The sequence below is a fragment of the Peromyscus leucopus genome, chromosome 22, assembly GCF_004664715.2.
Source record: "Peromyscus leucopus breed LL Stock chromosome 22, UCI_PerLeu_2.1, whole genome shotgun sequence".
Classification (NCBI taxonomy): Eukaryota; Metazoa; Chordata; class Mammalia; order Rodentia; family Cricetidae; genus Peromyscus; species Peromyscus leucopus.
Window position 1 is genome coordinate 25,355,217 of NC_051081.1, and position 19,575 is coordinate 25,374,791.

Consider the following 19,575-nt stretch of genomic DNA (forward strand, 5'->3'; position numbering starts at 1 on the left):
AAGAAAGAAAGAAAGAAAGAAAGAAAGAAAGAAAGAAAGAAAGAAAGAAAGGAAGAAAGAAAGAAAGAAAGAAAAAAGATTGCAGAGCGCCAATTTCTTCTACAAATATATCAATTACAGGATCTATTAGAATGCCCTTGCTTTAGTTTTGGTGAGGTTGGGGAATCTGAGGATTCAAGTACAGAAGATCTGGATTAAAATCCCAGGTCCTCCATCATTTCAAATCAGAGGTCCATGATTTAAAAAGCTGGCCAACCTTGAGGCAATTGTTTACCCTCTCTAAGGGCCTGATGGGCTCAGGCTTTGGTGCACATCTCCAGCAGTGGTGATCAGTGGACTTTGCAATTTTGCCTAGAGCAAGGTTGAATGTCAGCCCCAGGCCACAGAGGTAAAGGAGACAGTGAAGGTTGGATTCTCCTGAGGCGCTAGATACAGATGCCTTCAAGGTTAGAGACCATACCCTATACTTCTGTGGTCCAAAGCACCTAGCTTAGCAATGAGTCTCGCTCAGGTGCTGGGCACCACAGCAAAAGCAAGAATGGGAAGGTTTAGTGGTCACTGGACAGGAAGCCACCAGCACCCAGGTACTTGGCAACCACTGGCCTACACAAGAGATCGGGCTGGCTTGGGGCTGCCTGGGTACCAACCCCTCAGGGGTACTGAAACATCCCTTGAAGGAGGCTGGGGAATGAGAGAGATGGATGATTGACAGGGTTTAATATGATCTGGAGGGATGTACTAGATATAGGCTTGAAAAGAAACAGGTGGATGCCAAAAGGCTTCTAAGGCTGAGTCTGGTTTCCTAAGGACTTTGGTTATGTGCTGTGGTACAGGCAGCAGGAAGCCAGGGCTGAACGAAAGATGCTCCTAGGGAGGCAGCTGAGCTCTGCCAATGGCTGTGATGGTGGAAACTCCTTCCTTGTCCTTGGGTGGTGTGATCCGGATGTCTCTGGAGCCCCATTTCACCAGCCATGACTCTTCTACCAGCTCATCAGCTCCTATGACCTGTAGCAGCCCCCTATGCCCTCTGGGGCGACTCCCTCTTCCTAGTCAGAGCGCCTAAAAGGCTTCTGGGAAGGCTCCATGTTGTCACTGCTGCCAGCCAATCTTACTGCTTCTGATGTTAATGGGACTAGCTGAATGTCTTCACTTCCCTGGTTCACAGAAATCCAAACTGAACTTTATAGTCATTGGTATATGTGATAGAGATGTGTAAATGATCATACTTCATGCGTTTCACCACACATATTCACGTCTCGGCACCGATGCTCCTCCCATCGTCTCCCCCCAAGTGTGTTCTTATTTATTTTGTTACTGTTACTATTTTTATTTTATGTGTATGAGTGTTTTCCCTACACATGTACGTGCACCATGTGCACACCTGCTGTGGAGGCCAGAAGAGGGTGTCTGCTTACCAGGAACCGGAATCACAGAGGGTGAGCCACCATGTGGGTGCTGGGAACTGAACCTGGGCCCTCGGCAAGTATGGCAAGTGCTCTTAACTGCCATCTCTCCAGCCCAAATTATTTTCTTACAAAAGGAGTTGTTTTTGTTTTTGTTTTTGTTTTTCAAGACAGGGTTTCTCTGTGTAGCCTTGGCTGTCCTGGATCTCACTCTGTATACCAGGCTGGCCTCGAACTCACAGAGAACTGCCTCTTGAGTGCTGGGATTAAAGGTGTGTGCCACCACTGCCCAGCTTCAGAAGGATGCTTCTTATCCTTGCCAGCTCAACTCGGATACCCCTTTCTTTCTCAGGGAAGCCTGCCTGGTCCTCCAAGGCAGAATCAGTCAAGCTGGGTCCCACTGTGTTCTCATGCCCCGGTGTTAGTGTCTCTTCCTGCTGGGAATCGTCACCATACTGTGAGTGGGCATTTCTCAACCTGTGAGTCACAGAGACCCATTTTGGGAGTCGAAGGACTCTTTGAAAGGGGTCACATATTAGATATGTACATTATGTACATATGATTCATAACACTAGCAAAATTACAGTTGTGAAGTAACAGGGAGATAATTCTGTGGTTCGAGTCCCCACAACACGAGGAGCTGTATTGAAGGGTGGCGGTGTTGGAAAGGCTGAGAACAGGTGCAGTAAGTCAGTCTTGCTGGCAGGACCAATCTTGACGCACCCATTGTACCTATCAGGTACTTGGTTCTTTTGGTTTTGGTTTTGAAACTAGGTCTGGCTGTGACCATTAGTGGCCATGAACTCACATGCTCCTTCCTCAGCCTCTTCGTTATAGGTACCTGCTACCACAGAACTTAAACTTTTAATGTTTTCTTTTATTTATTTTTAAAATATTTTTATTTATTCCTTGACAATCTCATACATGTCTATAATTTTTTTTATTATTTCACCTCATTACTCTCTCTTACCCTTCAAAAATGTTTAATTTGGCCAGTTACAATTGTATTATAATTGCCTATGCCTTTAGGTTCAATGTAATGTTATATTTGCATACAATGTGGGTTGATTAAATCAAGCTAGCTAACATGTTCATCATCTCCTATATCTATCATTGTTTGTGGTGGGAATGTTTGAAATGAATCCTTAACAATTATAGTACACACAGTATATTATTTACTGTGGTCACTTTGCTGTGAAATAGATCTTTCTAAAAAACAAAATAATCAGCCAAACAACAACAACAACACACAAACCATCTGGTCCTCCTCTCAGAATCCTGTACACATCGCCAACACCTCCCCATTCTCCCTCCGCACCACCCATCCCTAGGCTCTGGTGACTTTTTAGATCCCAATCCTAAGAGATCATACAGTAATCCCTTTCTGAATCTTGCACATTTCACAAAACTCAACACCTTACTATCCTAGTGTGCTGGATTTGAAGCCTGAGGAAAAATCATCTCCTTCAAGACAATTTACTCAATTTCAAGAAAAGTTTTAAATCATCGCATACTTTGGGTGCTTTGGTATTTGGGGTGTGTGTGTGCCTGTGTGCGTGCACATAGTTATACATGAGTATGTGTACATGGATGTGTGCATACGTATACGCCTATGCCTCTGGAGAGCAAAAGCTGACATCGAGTGTCTTCTTCAGCTGCTTTCCACTTTACTTTGGGAATCACTGACCCGGGAGCTCACTGATTGCTGAGGGTGTCTGGCCGGTGAGCCCCGGGGATCTTCCCGTCTTCACTCTCCAGATCCGGTATTACAGGTGAATACTACTGTGCCTGGCTTTTTCCATGGCTTCTGGGAATCCGAATTCATACTCCCATGCTTGTTCAGCAAGCACCTTACCTACCTACCGAGCCGTCTCCCTACCCTGGGATGTTCAGACATTCTATAGAAACAAAATTCCCTTGTGTGTGGAAGATAAATGCCTTCATGTCCTTTATTCACATTCCTCTGTCACTGGGCACGCCTCTCAATGGATATCACCCTTGTGGTTAATTCCCTAAAGAAAGCCACACAGAGTTTCATTTGTTCATATTAATAGCAAGGAGACCTGTTCTTTTTATTTCGTAATTAATGAGTTGGAAAAGAGAAAACTGGGGGGGGGGGGGGGGGGAATCAATGGCTTTTTACCTAAATTGTAAATTTTGTTTTTGAAAAAAAAATGTTCACTATCCAAATATGTAGACTGGGAGTCTTGCATAGAACTATGGTTTGCTAGAGACCAAATGCTTCTTTGTTAAAACAAATATAAACACATTATGTAGAGCCAGGTGTGAGGGCACACATCTGTAATCCTAGTCCTCAGGAGGCCGAAGCAAGAGGATCAGGGGTTCTAGGTCAGCCTAGGCAACATGAAAGCTGTCTTAAACAAACAAAACCCAACAAAAGAGCAGGAAGACATGATATATACATATTAACATGCAATATATACAAGTTTACTCTTTGAAGACTTTATGGCACCTAAGAAAAATTTAACTTAATAATAATATTTTAATATTTATCCAGTGAAATGTCCTTGAGACCTTATGAAGCCACCAGTAAGAAGTAGAGGTTGAAACCAACATTTAGGATTTTAGTTAGGTATGTAAAGTTAAGTACAGGCAGACAGAAACGAACCAGGTAGGCCATTATACGTAAACCTTGCTCTGCACAGTAAATTACAGAAAGAATTACCCAAGGACCACAGCTCACGCTGAAGTGTTGAGGCCCTGATCCACTGTACCCTCTTTCCTGCTGGTTGCAAATGACTCAACTGGAGCTAATGGATGCAGAAGGAGGGAAGGAGCAGACTTGGGAGTGAGCCACCCACCCTAAAGGGCTGACTCCAATCTGATTATGCGCAGACTCCCTACAGTCCGCAGAAAAATGTGTCATCTGAAATTTAAGTCGTTTACAGGTGGTTTCTGAACTTACCTCGGTTTCCCTTGTAAAGTATCTGCCTTTCAACTAGTCTTATGTGATTTAGGTGATGTCTTTTAAGGAGCAGATTATTTAGCCAGTAATCCCAGCCTGAGTCAAGGTAATTTATCTTCTTTTAACTTTTATTATTTTCATCTTTTATCATGCTGGAGATTGAACCCAGGGCCTTGTGCATACTAGATAAGCACTCTACCGCTGAGTTACAGCCTCAGTCCAACAAGTCTCCTGCTGGGACCCTACGACAAAGACAGTCAGAGCCAGGCATGGTGACTCGTGTCTATGACCCCAGCCCTTTGGAGATGGAGGCAGGAGGATTGGAAGATCAAAGCCACTCCTGGCTACACAAATTTGAGGCTGGTTTGGGATATCTAAGACCTTATCTCAAAAGCCCAAAGCCAGGGCCAGTGAGGTGGCTCAGCAGATAGAGATGTTTGCCATCAAGTCTGACGTGGGACTCATATGGTAGATGGAGAGAACTGTCTTCCACTAGGTTGTCCTCTGACCTCACATACACGTTGGTGCACACACCAAAAATGTAATTCTTAAAAAGCACAGGTGTCTGGGCTCCCTGTCCTCTCTGGTCTCTGGGCTTTGTTGATGCTACACCCCTCTCGCCCTCCTCCACACTGGATATCTCCCCCGACCCGAGACTGGGCTAGCTCTCCCGCTTCTGGAGTCCTTCAAGATTCTGGGTGTCACTCTTCCTTGGTTTTCATGACCTGTCCCCATGGAGCTGAGCCCTACTTTACAGCTGCTCTTATTGTTTGTTTTGTGTTGTTGAGACGGGCTCTTACGTAGCTCAGGCTAGCCTTGAACTCCCGGGCCTCCTGCTTCCGTTTCCCAGATGCTAGGATGACGGGTGGGCAACATCACACCTGGAGGTTCTGCTTTTCTGGTTGTTATAGCATTTGCCCACATTCTTAGGATGGCACTTATATCAAATAATTAATTGAAATGCCTCACTTATTGGAGATCAGGACGTCATATAAATCAGGGTGCCCATAAATCTTCTGAATTATAGGTAAAATTTTAAGTAGATTCATTTCTTCTGGGGAAAGGATTTAGAGCTCATACCTGTCTCCCAAAGGAGTCCATAATTACTCCTTCAAAATTCCCCTGCAGTGGATTATGGTCCCTGGAAACCAGTAAGTTCCATTCCCAGAGTTTCTGTCTGGAGATGCTCCAGGTTTGCTGAGTGAGAAATGTTTAATGTTTATCATTTCCTCTAGTAAAAAAACATAGTAAATCAACTTCCTCTACTCATGGCTTTCTTTTTCCCCAATCTCATGGTAATCCCCCTGCCTTCGATTCCCATCGCTGTGATTACAACATGTGTTTCTACCACACTGGCCGAAAGCAAAGACAGGCAAGGATTTATGGGAAATACTGACAGTGTGAGAAGATGGGGTGAGAGGTGGGATGGACCCTCAAGCCTTATTTACTCCTCTTCCTCATTAAGTCTGTTTATTTGCCTTTCAAAACATTTTCACTTCTACGTTTTTTAATTTATGGGCGGTGCAAACACACCACTGTACACATGTGGAGGTCAGGGGACAGCTTGTGAGCATTGGCTTTCTCCTTCCCCCATGTGTGGTCACGGAGACTGAACTCAGGTCATCAGACTTCGTGGCAAGTGCCTCCACCCAGCGAGCATCTCACAGACACAAGTCTGTTTATCTTATAATAGACAACTGGTAGTTTTGAATTTTTAAAATGAGCTTTTAAACTGGCTTTTTTTTCAACTATTTATTTATCTTAAATTACTTTATTATTTTATGTGCAGGTGTGTTTTGTCTGCATGTGTTGTCCACCATGTGTGTGCAGGGCCCACAGAAGTCAGAAAAGGGTGTCGGATCTCCAGGAACTAGAGTTACGGATGGTTGTGAGCTGGCGTGTGGGTTCTGGGAACTCAAACCTGGGTCCTCTGGAAAAGCAGCTAGTGCTCTTAACTGCTGAGCCAACAATCTCTCCAGCTCTATGTCCACTTACTTTTTAAGACAAGTCCTTACTCTATTGCTCAGGCTGACCTAGAATTCACTATGTAGTACAGTCTAGCCTTGAACTCTTAGCAATCCTCCTGCCTCAGTCTCCTTAGTGCTGCTGGGCTTACACCCGTGCAGGACTTTTCTTCTAAGTATGTCAACATTTAGCTTCAAATCTTAGCTCTTCTATTTATTTAGGTTTGTGATCCTGGGAAAGGTAAGAAGTCTTTGGACTGGGCAGATAGGTCAGTACTTGCTAGGCAAGCATGAGAACCTGATGATGCCCATCAAATGCCCAGGACTGCCTCCCTGCAAGCCATCTATCACCAAGTGCTAGAAAGGGATGGAGACAGGCAGATTCTGAGAGCTTGCTGGCCAGTCAACCTAACTGAAACCATGAGTGCCGGGTTCAGTGAGAGACCCTGTCTTAAAAAATAAGGTGGAGTTGCCAGGCGGTGGTGGCACACGCCTTTAATCCCAGCACTCGGGAGGCAGAGGCAGGCGGATCTCTGTGAGTTCAAGGCCAGCCTGGTCTCCAAAGCGAGTTCCAGGAAAGGCACAAAGCTACACAGAGAAACCCTGTCTCGAAAAACCAAATAAAATAAAATAAGGTGGAGAGCAACAGGGAAAATGTCCAAGGTCGACCTCTTGCCTTCACATAAGCAAATGTTCCTGCATATTCACGTGCTCACACACGTGCACCCACACACCCCACACACAAAATAAAAACTCAAAACCAAAGTTCCCTAATTTCGGTAAGCCTGCTTCCTCAACTATAAATGGGCATTATATGAGTTGTCTAGTCCATATGGTTATTATGTGGCAAAGTCAGAATAAAGTAGGGGCTCAGAACATATTAGCTCAGTGTCATCTCTCCAGGGGGTTTCTGCAGTCCCCAATGACACCCCAAACAGAACTCTATTAAAACAGTTCATTCCTTGTCAACATTATAGACAAGCATTCACATATACACTAAGAGTCTGGAGTAACGTGGCTGGTTTATAGGGTGGCTAATATTTCTGGCTGCCACCTAAGGAAATTCTTGTTTAGCTGACGGTTTTCAAACAGAGGCTTACAAACTTCTCCCACTCCATTTTTTTTATAGCATGCTTTTATTTCCAGAAGGATCACTGCCCAGGACCACACTGTCTATTTATCTGTGCTCCCACTAGAAACAAGGTCTTGGCGGTTTTCACTCACCTTGTGCGTCGTCTCCAGGAGGAGACATCACATCAGGTTTTGGAAGTCGTCTTCCTGATTACTCTAGAAGGTCTATAAGAGACAAAATGCCGTTGACAATGACAGCTTCCTTATATTCTATGCCATCCTTGCCCCAGATCACCATGTAATGAAATCTTACCCTACTTGTATTTCACTGTTAAAATTCTCTAATTGTTCAAACTCACGTCAAGTTAAAAAAAATCAAGTCCTCGTGTCCCTTCCCTTCAGAGTTTAATCCCTTTGGAGTAAATAAGCAAAGCAAATAAGTTCCCATGCACTTATGACTCTAGTTAGACTACCACGGAATGAATTAGGGGCTTTGCTCCATCGAGAGTTCAGAGCAGTTGATCTGACCCTAAAACACTGAAAGTCACAAATCCAGAGTTGCTTCCTCAGTATCCAACACTGAAGGAAGTATCCCATACCAAAGTCTCAAAAAGCTACTTATAGTGGCCAGCGAAATGTAAGTAGTTTTTCCATAGAGGACTAATTGAGGTGATCTGCCATAAAAATGAAGTTCAAATTAAGTTGGAAAATACTCTGTGATTTGTATGTTTTTGTTAGCGGTGTGGCAGATTCCAAGTCAACAGATTTTTAAAGATTTTATTCTCTGAAGCTCAGGGACAATTTACCTGCTTGTTCCACCCCCATGGGATTAGTTGGCAGGAGAGCAGCCACACTCACCTCTTCACAGAGGCTGGAGGGAGGGAGAAAAATGGGGACAGGGACCCCGTGACTGACAAGTCACCGTCATCATTTGGTCAAGAGCCGCATCCTTCACTCTGAGTGAACCTGTGTTGACTGCCAGCTCGGCTGGCTCTGTTTTAATTCTTCCTTTAACCTCACTATAAATCTCTCTTACAATGTTGCTTCATACAGGGTGCTGTCCTTCATTCTAAAGGCTTGAAAGTGGCCGTGCCAAGCCTGATACTGCAGCCATCCCAGGACGGATACATCTTCCTCCAAGCCCCAGTTCCCGGTCAACAACCCCATTAAGTGGTTATATTCCCCTCGCTCCCTCATCGTTAGCTTTAACCTCCAGTCCAGATTTTATCCACGGGGAGAAGAAGAAACCAGTGTGGCTTCCTCTTAGGAGAGAAAACACGCTTTTCTTCCCGTGTCTCCTTCCCCTGGTTGAGTATCAATGGGCTGAGTGGAGCCCAGGTGATCTTTTGGACTGAGAAGCGGTGTGCCAAGCATGATCGACACAAAGGACCCGAGTCCCTCATTGGACTAACTGATCCAACAGCTCTGGACTGGCTACGTCTCCATTTTGCCTGCTTATTTTTCTAGTAACACGATAAAGAAATATCTTGTTTAAAGCCCTGTTCTCGTGGCTTTTCCCTTCATATGCAGATGAACCCAATCCTCACTGATATGCTAGCCCCCTAGGAAACTATCTAGGAAGAAGAACTGTTTTTAATTCTGGAACATTCTTTCACCTTCCTCTGAGATTGTGATTTCTACTCACTGACAATAGCGATCTACTCCGCAGTACTCTAGTGCGTCCCTCCAGCTCTCATTTTATCCCTTCCCTGTTCATTGCTCATGGTTTACCACTCATTCATTTGAGCTCTTCAGCCAGGAACTTCGGCCACTCTGAGGAAAAGAAAGCCAGCTTGACCAAAATTAAGATTTCCACCTCTACCAGGCAGGTGGTGCAGAGGCAGGTGGATCTCTGTGAGTTCAAGGCCACCCCGGTCTACAAAGCGAGTTCCAGGACAGCTAGGGCAACACAGAGAAACCTCGTCTCGAAAAACCATTAAACAAACAAATAAATTCTTTGTTTCTTTGTGGGTTGTAGAAAAACAGAGTTCCTTGAATTCAACAGTATTTATTAAGCACTTACAGTATAGAAGGTGTGTTCTTGGTGGTGAGAGAAGTTTTTAAAATGACCCTCCGCTCCAAGGACCTTGCGGTCTAATGGGAAAGATGAGCCACGCAAATAACTAGGACCCACAATGCAGTGTGGAAAACGGAGTAAATTCAGAGGACAAAGGAGCAGCTTTCCACCTTCAGGAAGACAGGCTTTGAGCGGAGCTTGGCAGGAAACGGTAAAAAAAAAAAAAAAAAAAAAAAAAAAAAAACAGGATCACAAGAGACCACAGTGCAGAGCACGGGGTGACTGTGGAAACCCTGGGGAGCAGGAAGTAGCGTGGGAGGTAAGTGTGGACCAGCAGACTGGGGGCTGATGGAGGGCCTGGAATGTCTGTTTGGAGGCTGGCATGCAGCGGAAGACAAGAAAGAGTCGCTGAGGTTTCTAAGCAGAGGAGCAACAGGTCGGGCTTTGGGCAGGCGGGGGACGGGAGTTCTACCCGGGGAAGCCAGCAGCAAAGAGGCCAGCGAGGAGGCCCCTTTGATAATTACACAGGGAAAAGACACCGATGGCCTGAATTTTGAAAGCTACTGTTAAAAAAGGAGGGCACGCGTGGAAGCGACTGTCGAATGGCTGCCTTGCTTAAGAAACTGAGCTGGACTCCAGCACAGACTCAGAAGTAGAAAACATAATAACAGTGACAGATTTTTACAAAATTAAACTGACTGGAACTGAGGAACTAAAGCTGGTTGGACACACTGCAATCATGAACTTCTTGTGTGCACACTCTTAATAGAGCCGTAACTTTACTGTTACCTAATGTCACTTGGAAATGCACTGCCCGTGCTGGGATTTAGGAAAGGTGACCTCAAACAACCTTCAGAAAGACAAACACTGCCGGGTGGGCTGGGGCACGCCTATCATCCTGGCCCTCAAGAGGCTGAGGCAAGAGGATCTACACAAGTTAGAGGCTAGCCTGGGCTACACAGTGGGTTCAGAGCCAGCCCGGGCTACATAGGAAAAGCCTTTCTTACCTTCCCCGAACAAAAGAAAGAAATACAGCAGGGCTGGAGACATAGCTCAGTGATGAAATGTTGACCTAGTGTGTGCAGGGCCCTGGGTTTCTTCTTGAGCACTGGAAAATGTGTTGGGGCGGGGGAGGATTCCCAAGAAATATGGCCATCAGCTTAATAGTGGCAGGACACTTTACACACCAGGATTCTCCCCCCCCCCCCCCCGCCCCAACAGAGTCTTACTATGTAGTCCAAGCTGGCCTGAACAGAAGTCACCGTGTAGCCTAGGCTGGCCTTAGCATATGATAATCCTGCCTCAGCGGTTCCCTCAGTTCTGGGACTACAAGCATGCACCACCATGCTGCTTTAGTTCCTCCTCCATCTCACACGTTATCCATCTTTATGGACCATCACTAATCACCTCACACTCTATAAGAAATTCCAGGGGAGGGGACTTTTTAAAGAGCACGGACAGTTTGTAATAGCTGCTTCTGTATTGCTCACTCCAACCGTGCCGGCAGAGCCTGGGGCACCATGGAAAGGACCTGGCATGAACCCTTCAGTAGCTTCAGGTTAAGTAGGTCCCGAAGACAAGTTCAAGACGGGCACTCCCTCATCTTAGGAGAAATGCCATGGATGTCTCCAGATGGACAGACTCCAGCACCGCCCAGCAGCCACTTTCTGCTCTACTGCCTGATTATTCTAGAAAGATCACCTCGTCATCAACAAGGCAGGAACCAGCAAGACTGAACTCCCCAAGCTACCGAGCAGAGGAAAGTCCCCTCTGCTACTGAGCAGCGCGTGCCCTGTTTAGCGGATCTTATTTGGGGCACTGAACATACCTTACAAATAAAAGGAAGGTTTTCTTTTTCTTCAGTGACAGTAAAGTGGAGTCTGGTGCTTTCCTGAGAGCCATAAGTGATTAATCAAGTCCTAGGTGCCTGACCACAGGAAGGCACCAGATGCTTAAGGAAACTGGGTGGCTGGGGGAGGGGCTGAACGAGGACAGAAGCCCCAATTTGACCCTGTCCCTGGGAGAAGACTAGAAAGAATCGTTACCTTAATAATTTTTACATTTTATAGAAATCCAGAAACTAAGAAAGACATTAGGCAAATCATACACCTGTCCTAAAATCAAAGTCAAATGTTCTTTTTAAAGGAACAAGGTATCCTCCACCTGTATCCCAGCACTGGGGAGGTGGTGTGTGCAGGAGGCGCACAAGTTCAAGATCATCCTGGCTACCTATACAACTTGAGGTATTCCAGCCTGGAACACATGAGACCCTGTCTCAAAAACAAATGAAATTCCAAATGTTCTTCGTCTTGCTGTTTGTATACGCATGTACGTCTGTGTGTGTGTGTGTGTGTGTGTGTGTGTGTGTGTGTGTGTGTGTGTGTGTTATCAATTGGATTTCAAACTACCTACAAATACGAAATTGCACACAAAAAATGTTTTATTTTTCCTTGTTATTTTTTTAAAGGTAGGAAGACTACTTTCAAAGATCCTTAAAAAAAAAAAAACCCTTTGCTCCCTTAAAAGCTAAGAATTACTGTTATTAAGGGAAGTGTGAGGGGTTGTTAGAGGGAGCAGCAGAAGGAGGTGAGCAAGGGAGGACCCTGACTTTGTCTAGGATTTCCTGGGGGGGGGGGGCGCTCAGTGAGGTGCAGGACTCTGGAGAGCGGAGAGGAGGAGGAGGAGGAGAGAAGAACGAGAACACAGGAGTCGTAGCACTCACTTCTGCTCCAGAGAAATCAAGTAATGCTTCACAAAAATGTGAAGTCTTGGTTTGGAACTTCTCTGTTAATGCTTAGCTTGAAAATAATTCATTTCTATTTGTATTTAAAAGTTAATAGCAGGGCTTGAGAGTTAAGAGCTCAGCAGTTAAGAGCACTGACAGCTCTTCCAGGGAACCTGGGTTCAATTCCCAGCACCCACATGGCAGCTCACAGCTGTCTGTAACTCCAGGATCCGACACCCTCACACAGATATATATGCAGGCAGAACACCAATGCACATAAAATAAAAATAAGTAAGTAATGTTTTAACAAAGCTGATGATGGGCTGGGATCTAGTTCAGTGGTAGAGTGTTTGACCAGCATGTATAACGTCCTAAACTTAATGCCCAGCATTGAAAACAAATTAACAACAGGATGATCTTCCCTTCAAAAGCCTGAGTTTTCAAACAGGGTTAGCATTTTCAGAGTCATGGTACCAACACAATACAAACCCTAATTAGAGTTAGTGGAAACTGTTTTGGGATAAAGGTCTCAAAACCCTTTCTCTCTAATAGAAATTTCTGTTCATTTATGTTGAACCCTTCCAAAGCAACCGTCACTGAGATATCAGTATTCTGCATACCATGCTTCTTCTGTATTGAAAGGAGCTACTCGAGGAAGACAGGACACAAAGACGAGTCAGGTGCATCCAGATGCTCCCTCATCATCTAAAATGCATGGAACCACAGTACTAATCTAATTATGGAATCAAAATAAAATTCACAAGCTTTCAAAACTAGTAAGCTTTTGAGTGAAATCTAGTTTGTTTGTTTTTTTCTGTTTTTGTTTTTGTTTTTGTTTTTTATCATACCCAAACCCCCATGAACTGTTTGGAAATGTGTCACAGATAACTGCCACTGTGTAATGGACTCATCTGTATAAATGCTCAATCTGTTACTATATGTACAATACTGAGCTCTGGCCAAAAACTCCTCTGCCCTTCTTTGTCAGAGAGGCGTAAAGTAACCATCCACCATCCCCTGATCTTTCTCATGCTGTAATTATTCTTAATCCCAAAGAGGCATGCATGTGTTGGCTTAAAGTTGCCTTGTAAATCTAGAATTCTACCATCCTTTCTTTAAAACTGTTCTTAAAATTTAATCCGGCTTCAACTAAATATGTAAATGTGCAGAACCACTTCAGTCCCCAGACATTTCATGAGCCGACAGGCTGCAAAAGTAGATTAAGACATAATATAAACACTAATCAAGAAATGAACGACTGCTTTACAAATTGTAACTCCTGAAGTAAAAGCTACTTATTTGAATGTCTGCTTTAAATAAATGTTACTATATTTTGAATTTGAATTAGTACACCATAGATAAAGACAGATGGCTTTTGTTCTCTTATAAAAAATAGTTTCCTTGTCCACAGCTCTGGAGGCTCGCACTTACCCCATGGTGCTTCAGCTCCTCCTCAGATCAAGGCTTATCTGGAGTCTGAGAGAACTTAAAGATTACAGAAAGAAGCTGTGGCGAGGATCGCCTTCCCTTCAAAGGAGACTGTCATATGCTAACAGGCTTTTAAATGAGGGGACCGGGTGTCTCTTCTAATTACATAAGCTCCAGGTCAGCTAATCAAATAAGTGAACCCGAGTCTGCTTTCCAGCGGTGAGAGGGAGAACATTGCTTGAGGGGACGACCTCGGCGTCTTAGAAACCCAAGGCTCGCAAAACAAAGTTAGATATTTGAAAAGTAAGATAGTTTGATACTTTAAATACATTGAAGAAAAGGATAAGGAGAAATTTAGCTCACTGCAAAGCACGTGCTTTTCTACAGAGTATTCCCAGATGTTCTGAACCGGCATTGTATGCTCTGGCCCCGACACCTTCCTCTCACCCCCCTTAACTGTCCAGCATTTAGCTCCATACAAACCACAGTACAATAGTAACAGTATTTAATTGAAAGCAATCCTGGCTAATGCTAAGCAACACATGCAAAAATGTCTCTGTTTTTTTACTCTATGTTGAACACTAAAGTCTTCTACGATGAATAACAAAGCTATTATGAGAAAATAAAAATATCATTTTAACACTTTAAAAGATATTTTAACTCAAATTTATATTAGTACACAAAAAATAAAAAAAATATTTTTATGTCAGTGACATTGAGAAACACATTTACAATACTTTAAAGGAAATATGACACAGAAGTTACTCATTTCAACACTTTTTTTTCTTTTGGGTTAGTTTTGGAACAGTTTCAGCAAAAATAAATAAATAAATCGAGTCTTTAATGTAATTTTAAAACTATAGAATGATTCATACTATTTTGGTAATTTTTCCATTCAAATTATTTGATTTTTTAATTGTACATATTTATAGGTACAGTGAAAATAATTCAGTAATGTTTATGCTTTTAAACATATTTAATCTGGAAAAAGTAGCTTTCTGGTGTCCTGGAGATGTAGCTTAGTTAAGATTTTTGGGCATAGGCTATATAACTACAGATTTACATTTTAGAAATTGAGGTTCCAGGAAAGGCGCAAAGCTACACAGAGAAACCTGTCTCGAAAAACCAAAAAAAAAAAAAAAAAAAAGAAATTGAGGTATAATTCATATACTGTACATAAAATTGTCCCTGGGAAGTGAATAATTCAGTGTATCTTAGTATATTGACAAGATTATTTTATTGGGGTTTTTTTTGTTGTTGTTGTTGTTTGGTTTTTCGAGACAGGGTTTCTCTGTGTAGCTTTGCTCCTTTCCTGGAACTCGCTCTGTAGACCAGGCTGGCCTCGAACTCACAGAGATCTGCCTGCTCTGCCTCCCCAGTGCTGGGATTAAAGGCGTGCGCCACCACCGCCCGGCCTGATTATTTTATTGTTTAAGACTTTCATGCATGCATATGTGTTTTGCTCAGATTCACCCCTCATTCCCTCCCCTCCGATTCCTCCCCTACTGACTCCCACCGTAACTTTTCCCTCATGTGCTTTTATTTCAAGCCGACCAAATCCATGGATATGCCTGTGTCGAACATCTACTGGAGAATGGGCCTCTTGGGGGGGCAGAGGGGGCTGCGTCCCTGAGGAGCAGCGAGCAGAGTCCACAGAGCCACCAACTGCTAATAGCTCCACAGTTAGGGGTGGGGCTTCAGGAACCCCTCCGCAACCCACGCTGGGATTTTTTACTGTTTTTATTTTTGACAGGTATTTATGTAGCCAAGTCTGGCCAAAAATGACTTTGACCTCCTGGTTCTCCTACCTCTACCCCCAAACTGTTGGAATTAAAGACATCTGCCTTACCAGACGGTGTAAGCATAACCAACACCTAGTGCTGGAGCACGCCATCATGCCTGGCTCTTTTTTTTTTTTTTTGTTTTTGTGTGTGTGTTAATACTTTAAAATGTATTGCTTAAGAATTCCATATGCATGTACACTGTATTTTGAGCATATCCAGCCCCAGCCCATGCCCGTTTCCCTCCCCCATCGTCCCCCACCCCAACAAAAGCCCTCTCAGCTTAATGTCTTTAAAAACAAAAACCCTACCGAACTACTGAGTCCCGTCAGTGCTGCGTGTGGCTTTTTTAAAAATGTGATTTCTGAGAATGCAGCTTAATTCTCATTCTTGTGTGGCACTTTACCAACGGGCTACATCCCCGCCCTGGATGGCCTGAAACTTTCTATGTAGCCCAGGCTGGCCTCGAACACACAGAGACCCACCTGCCTCTACCTCCCAAGTGCTGGGGATTAAAGGAGTGTGTCGCCACCACCACCTGGCCAATTATGTGATTTTAAAATATATACATTTAATCTTATGGGAGTTTGTGTGGAGAGATTCCCATGGAGGCCAGAAGAAGGCATTAGCTCTGGTGCTGGAGTTTCAGGCAGTTTTGAGCTGCTCAGTGTGGGTGCTGGGAACCAAAATTGGGTCTTCGGCAAGACCAGGAATCACTGAAGGCCAGGCCATCTCCCCAGCCCCGAGCATGTGGGGTTTTTTGGGTTTGTTTTTTGTTGTTATTGTTTGTTTTGTTTTGTTTTATACACATTGGTGGTTTGCCTGCAAGTATGTATGCAGGAATCAGACTGCTGTGAACTGCCATGTGGGTGCTGGGAGTTGAACCTGGGTCCTCTCAAAGAGCAGCCAGTGCTCTTAACTGCTGAGCCATCTCTCCAGCCCGACGAGCCTGTGTTTTTTAATCCTTTATTCCATTCATATGTTCTATCACACTGCTGAATTTCATATGTTGAAACATCTTTGCACCTCAGGGGTATATCCCACGTGGGATATGAGATGACCTTGGTCTTGGTGATGATCTCCTATGTACAACACCAAAAGTCACAGACAACCAATATAAAACTAGACAAGAAGCATAAACTAACCCAGAATCTCTGAACAGCAAAGCAAACAACAGACTGGTCATATTTCAAAAAGGCAATCTGGGGCTGGAGGGACGGCTCATCAACAAAGAGCACTTGGCACTCAGTCATGAGGACCAAGTTCAGACCAGAGTACCGACATCAGTGGACTCACAAAAGCCTGTGACTCTAACTCCACGCATCTGACTCCTCTTCTGGCCTCTGTGTGTGTGTGTGACTGTGCGCGTGTGTGCACACACACACACACACACACACACTAGACAGATAGACAGATAGACAGACAGACAGACAGACAGACAGACAGATAGATAGATAGATAGAAAATAATGGTATGGTTGAGACAGCTCTGTGTAGCGTATAGACAGGTCGAACACAGAGAGTGCTATAAATGGAAATGTCTTTTCTTAAAAATAGCTCATCTGAAGCCAGTCAATGGTGGCGCATGCCTTTAATCTCAGCACTCAGGAGGCAGAGGCAGGTGCAATCTCTGTGAGTTCAAGGCCAGCCTGGTCTACAGAGCAGTAGGGCTGTTACACAGAGAAACCCTGTCTCAAAACAAACAAAAGTTAACCTGAAAAATATATAGGAAACTCTTAATAATTTGACAACTAAAAAAGAAAACCAAGCTGTATGAGACAGTGCCTACCTGTAAACCCAGAACTCAGGAGACAGAGGCAGAAGGATTGTGAGTTTGAAACTAGCCTGGGCTATATAAATTCCAGTCCAGCCTAAGCCGCAGAGTAAGTATCTGTCTCAGAAAGACAAAACAGAAGGAAAGAAGGGGAAGGAGATGACCCAGCAGAAACCAGGGCATTGTCCACAAGCTGACCTGGGACGGACAGACGGACGGACAGACACACCTTGAGTACACACATTTATGCACACACACACACGTAAGTAAATAGATGTAAAAGAGAAAACAAGGGTCTAGGCATATGTCTTCAGGCAGTGGATTTCTGTGAGCTGGAGGCCAGCCTGGACTACATGATATATGTAGATGGAAAGATGTTTCAGAGATTAAAAGCACAGGTTGCTCTTCTGGAAGACTCAGGTTCACCAACTGTAACTCCAGTCCCAGGAAATCCAGCGCCCTCTTCTGGCCTCCACAGGCACTGCATGCACATAGGGCACAGAGGTACATACAGGTAAGACACCCATACACATAAAATAATAAAAATTTTAGAAAAAGAAGAAAGTTCCAGTTCAGCCAGGGCTACATCTGGTGATATCTGGTCTCAAAAAGAAAAGAAAAATAAAGAAGGAAGGCAGAGAAAGTAAGGGAAGGAAATAAACAAGAAAAAATGAAAACTTGGACTAGGAAACTGAAGTAGATGTTTTTCAAAAAAAAAAAAAAAAAAAAAAAAAACGACACAAACAGTCCTGTGAGCATGCAAAATGCTCAGTTCACAGATCAATGGGGACTGAGACCACAACCACAATGTGGCACCACCTTGTTCATGTCAGGATGGCTGACACCAAACCCACTAAACCTAACATGCAGGGCTGCCTGTAAAGCTGGCATGCAGGAGGTAGCGGCAGGACAATCGTGAGTTGAGGATAGCCTGGGCTATGTAAGTGAGTGCCAAGCCATTTTAGACAATAGAACAAAATCCTCTCTTAAAAAATGCAACCAACTACCACCACCACCACCACCAGGAAAGTCAATGCGGTTAAGGGTGTGGAAGAAGTTGAACCCTCACATACTGTGAGTAGGAACACAAGATGGTGTGACCACTGTAGAAAACAGCATGGAAGTCCCTCAAAGACAGAAATGGGAACTACTGTGTGATCCAGCAATCCTGCCGGTGCTCATCACAAGAGCTGAAATCAGCCTCTCAAAGAGGAGGTACCACGCCTGCGTTCACTGCAGCACTATTCACAACAGCCAAGCTTAGAAACACCTTGAATGTCCTGGAAGAGATGAAGGAACTGTCTGTACAGAGAACGGACTACTGCTCAGATTTTCATGAGGAAGAGGATTTTGTATTATGTGATAACACAGCTGACTCCTCAGGGTAGCATAACGGCCACTCAAATGTTGCATGACTCCATTCGTATAAGGTATGTAAGATATTCAAGTCCACAGAACTAAAGAATAGAATGAGCCGGGCGGTGGTGGCGCACGCCTTTAATCCCAGCACTCGGGAGGCAGAGCCAGGCGGATCTCTGTGAGTTCGAGGCAGCTGGGCTACCAAGTGAGTCCAGGAAAGGCGCAAAGTACACAGAGAAACCTGTCTCGAAAACAAAAAAAAAAAAAAAAAAAAAAAAGAATAGAATGAGGCTGCTGGGGGCTGGGGAAGAGGAAACAGGAGTGACCATCTACGGGGACATGCTGGACAACATGGCAGCTATCGTCAGCAACTGTGCTAGGTTCTTGTTTAAAAGACAGATTTCTGGGAGGGAGCAGGAGGAGGGATGAGAGGGGGGTCTGTGGTTGGTATGTAAAATTAATTTTTAAAATTTTAAATAAAAAAAAGACAGATTTCATGTTAAGCTTTGCCACAACAGTAAATCAATTTGGTGGGGACCAACTGGTTGCATAACTCGTGAAAAATGTTTTTCTTCCAAAAGAAACCCCGAAAGCTCAAACTGAGGGAGGGGTTGACAAAAATTGAGGTACAGAGTTAGAAATCGACTTAGCCACGATCTGAACAGTACTGCTCTAGTTTTTAAAAATGCATAAACTTTGAACTGATTCACACAACTTATTTAAAGTTATTTGCTAAGAAAAACAAAATTCAAGATTTGGGTAGATGGCTCAGTGGGCAAAGGGCGTCCTTGCAAACCTGAGGACCCCGAATTCACTGTCCAGGCACGGTGGCATGCGCCTGTAACACCAGTGCTCAATTGGGGGTGTGTACAGGAGGATCCTGGGGCTCAGTAGCCAGCCAATCCAGCAGAAACTGTGAGTTCCAGGTTCAGTGAGAGACACTGTCTCAAAAATGAGGTGAAAAACATTGAGCGTAGTGGCAAACACCTTTAATCCCAGAGCTCAAGGAAGAAGAATGCGGCGGATCTCTGTGAGTTTGAGGCCAGCCTGGTCTACATAGTGAGTTCTAGACCAGCCAGGGTTATATAGTGAGAATCTGTCTCCAAAATAATTTTTTTTCTTAGGTGA

General features: G+C 44.1%; 1 protein-coding gene across 1 annotated transcript in view; it reads right to left on the reverse strand.

The window, feature by feature from the left end:
• The window catches only part of Arhgef33 (Rho guanine nucleotide exchange factor 33), an 84,781-nt gene extending 71,108 nt beyond the window's left edge, over nt 1-13,673 (reverse strand). The window contains exons 1-2 of the mRNA XM_037198017.1: nt 13,538-13,673; nt 7,518-7,589 (exon numbers count right to left, since the gene is read on the reverse strand). The gene's annotated coding sequence lies outside the window, so the exon portion shown is untranslated. The remainder of the gene's footprint in view (nt 1-7,517; nt 7,590-13,537) is intronic.
• Nucleotides 13,674-19,575: the final 5,902 nt, after the last annotated feature.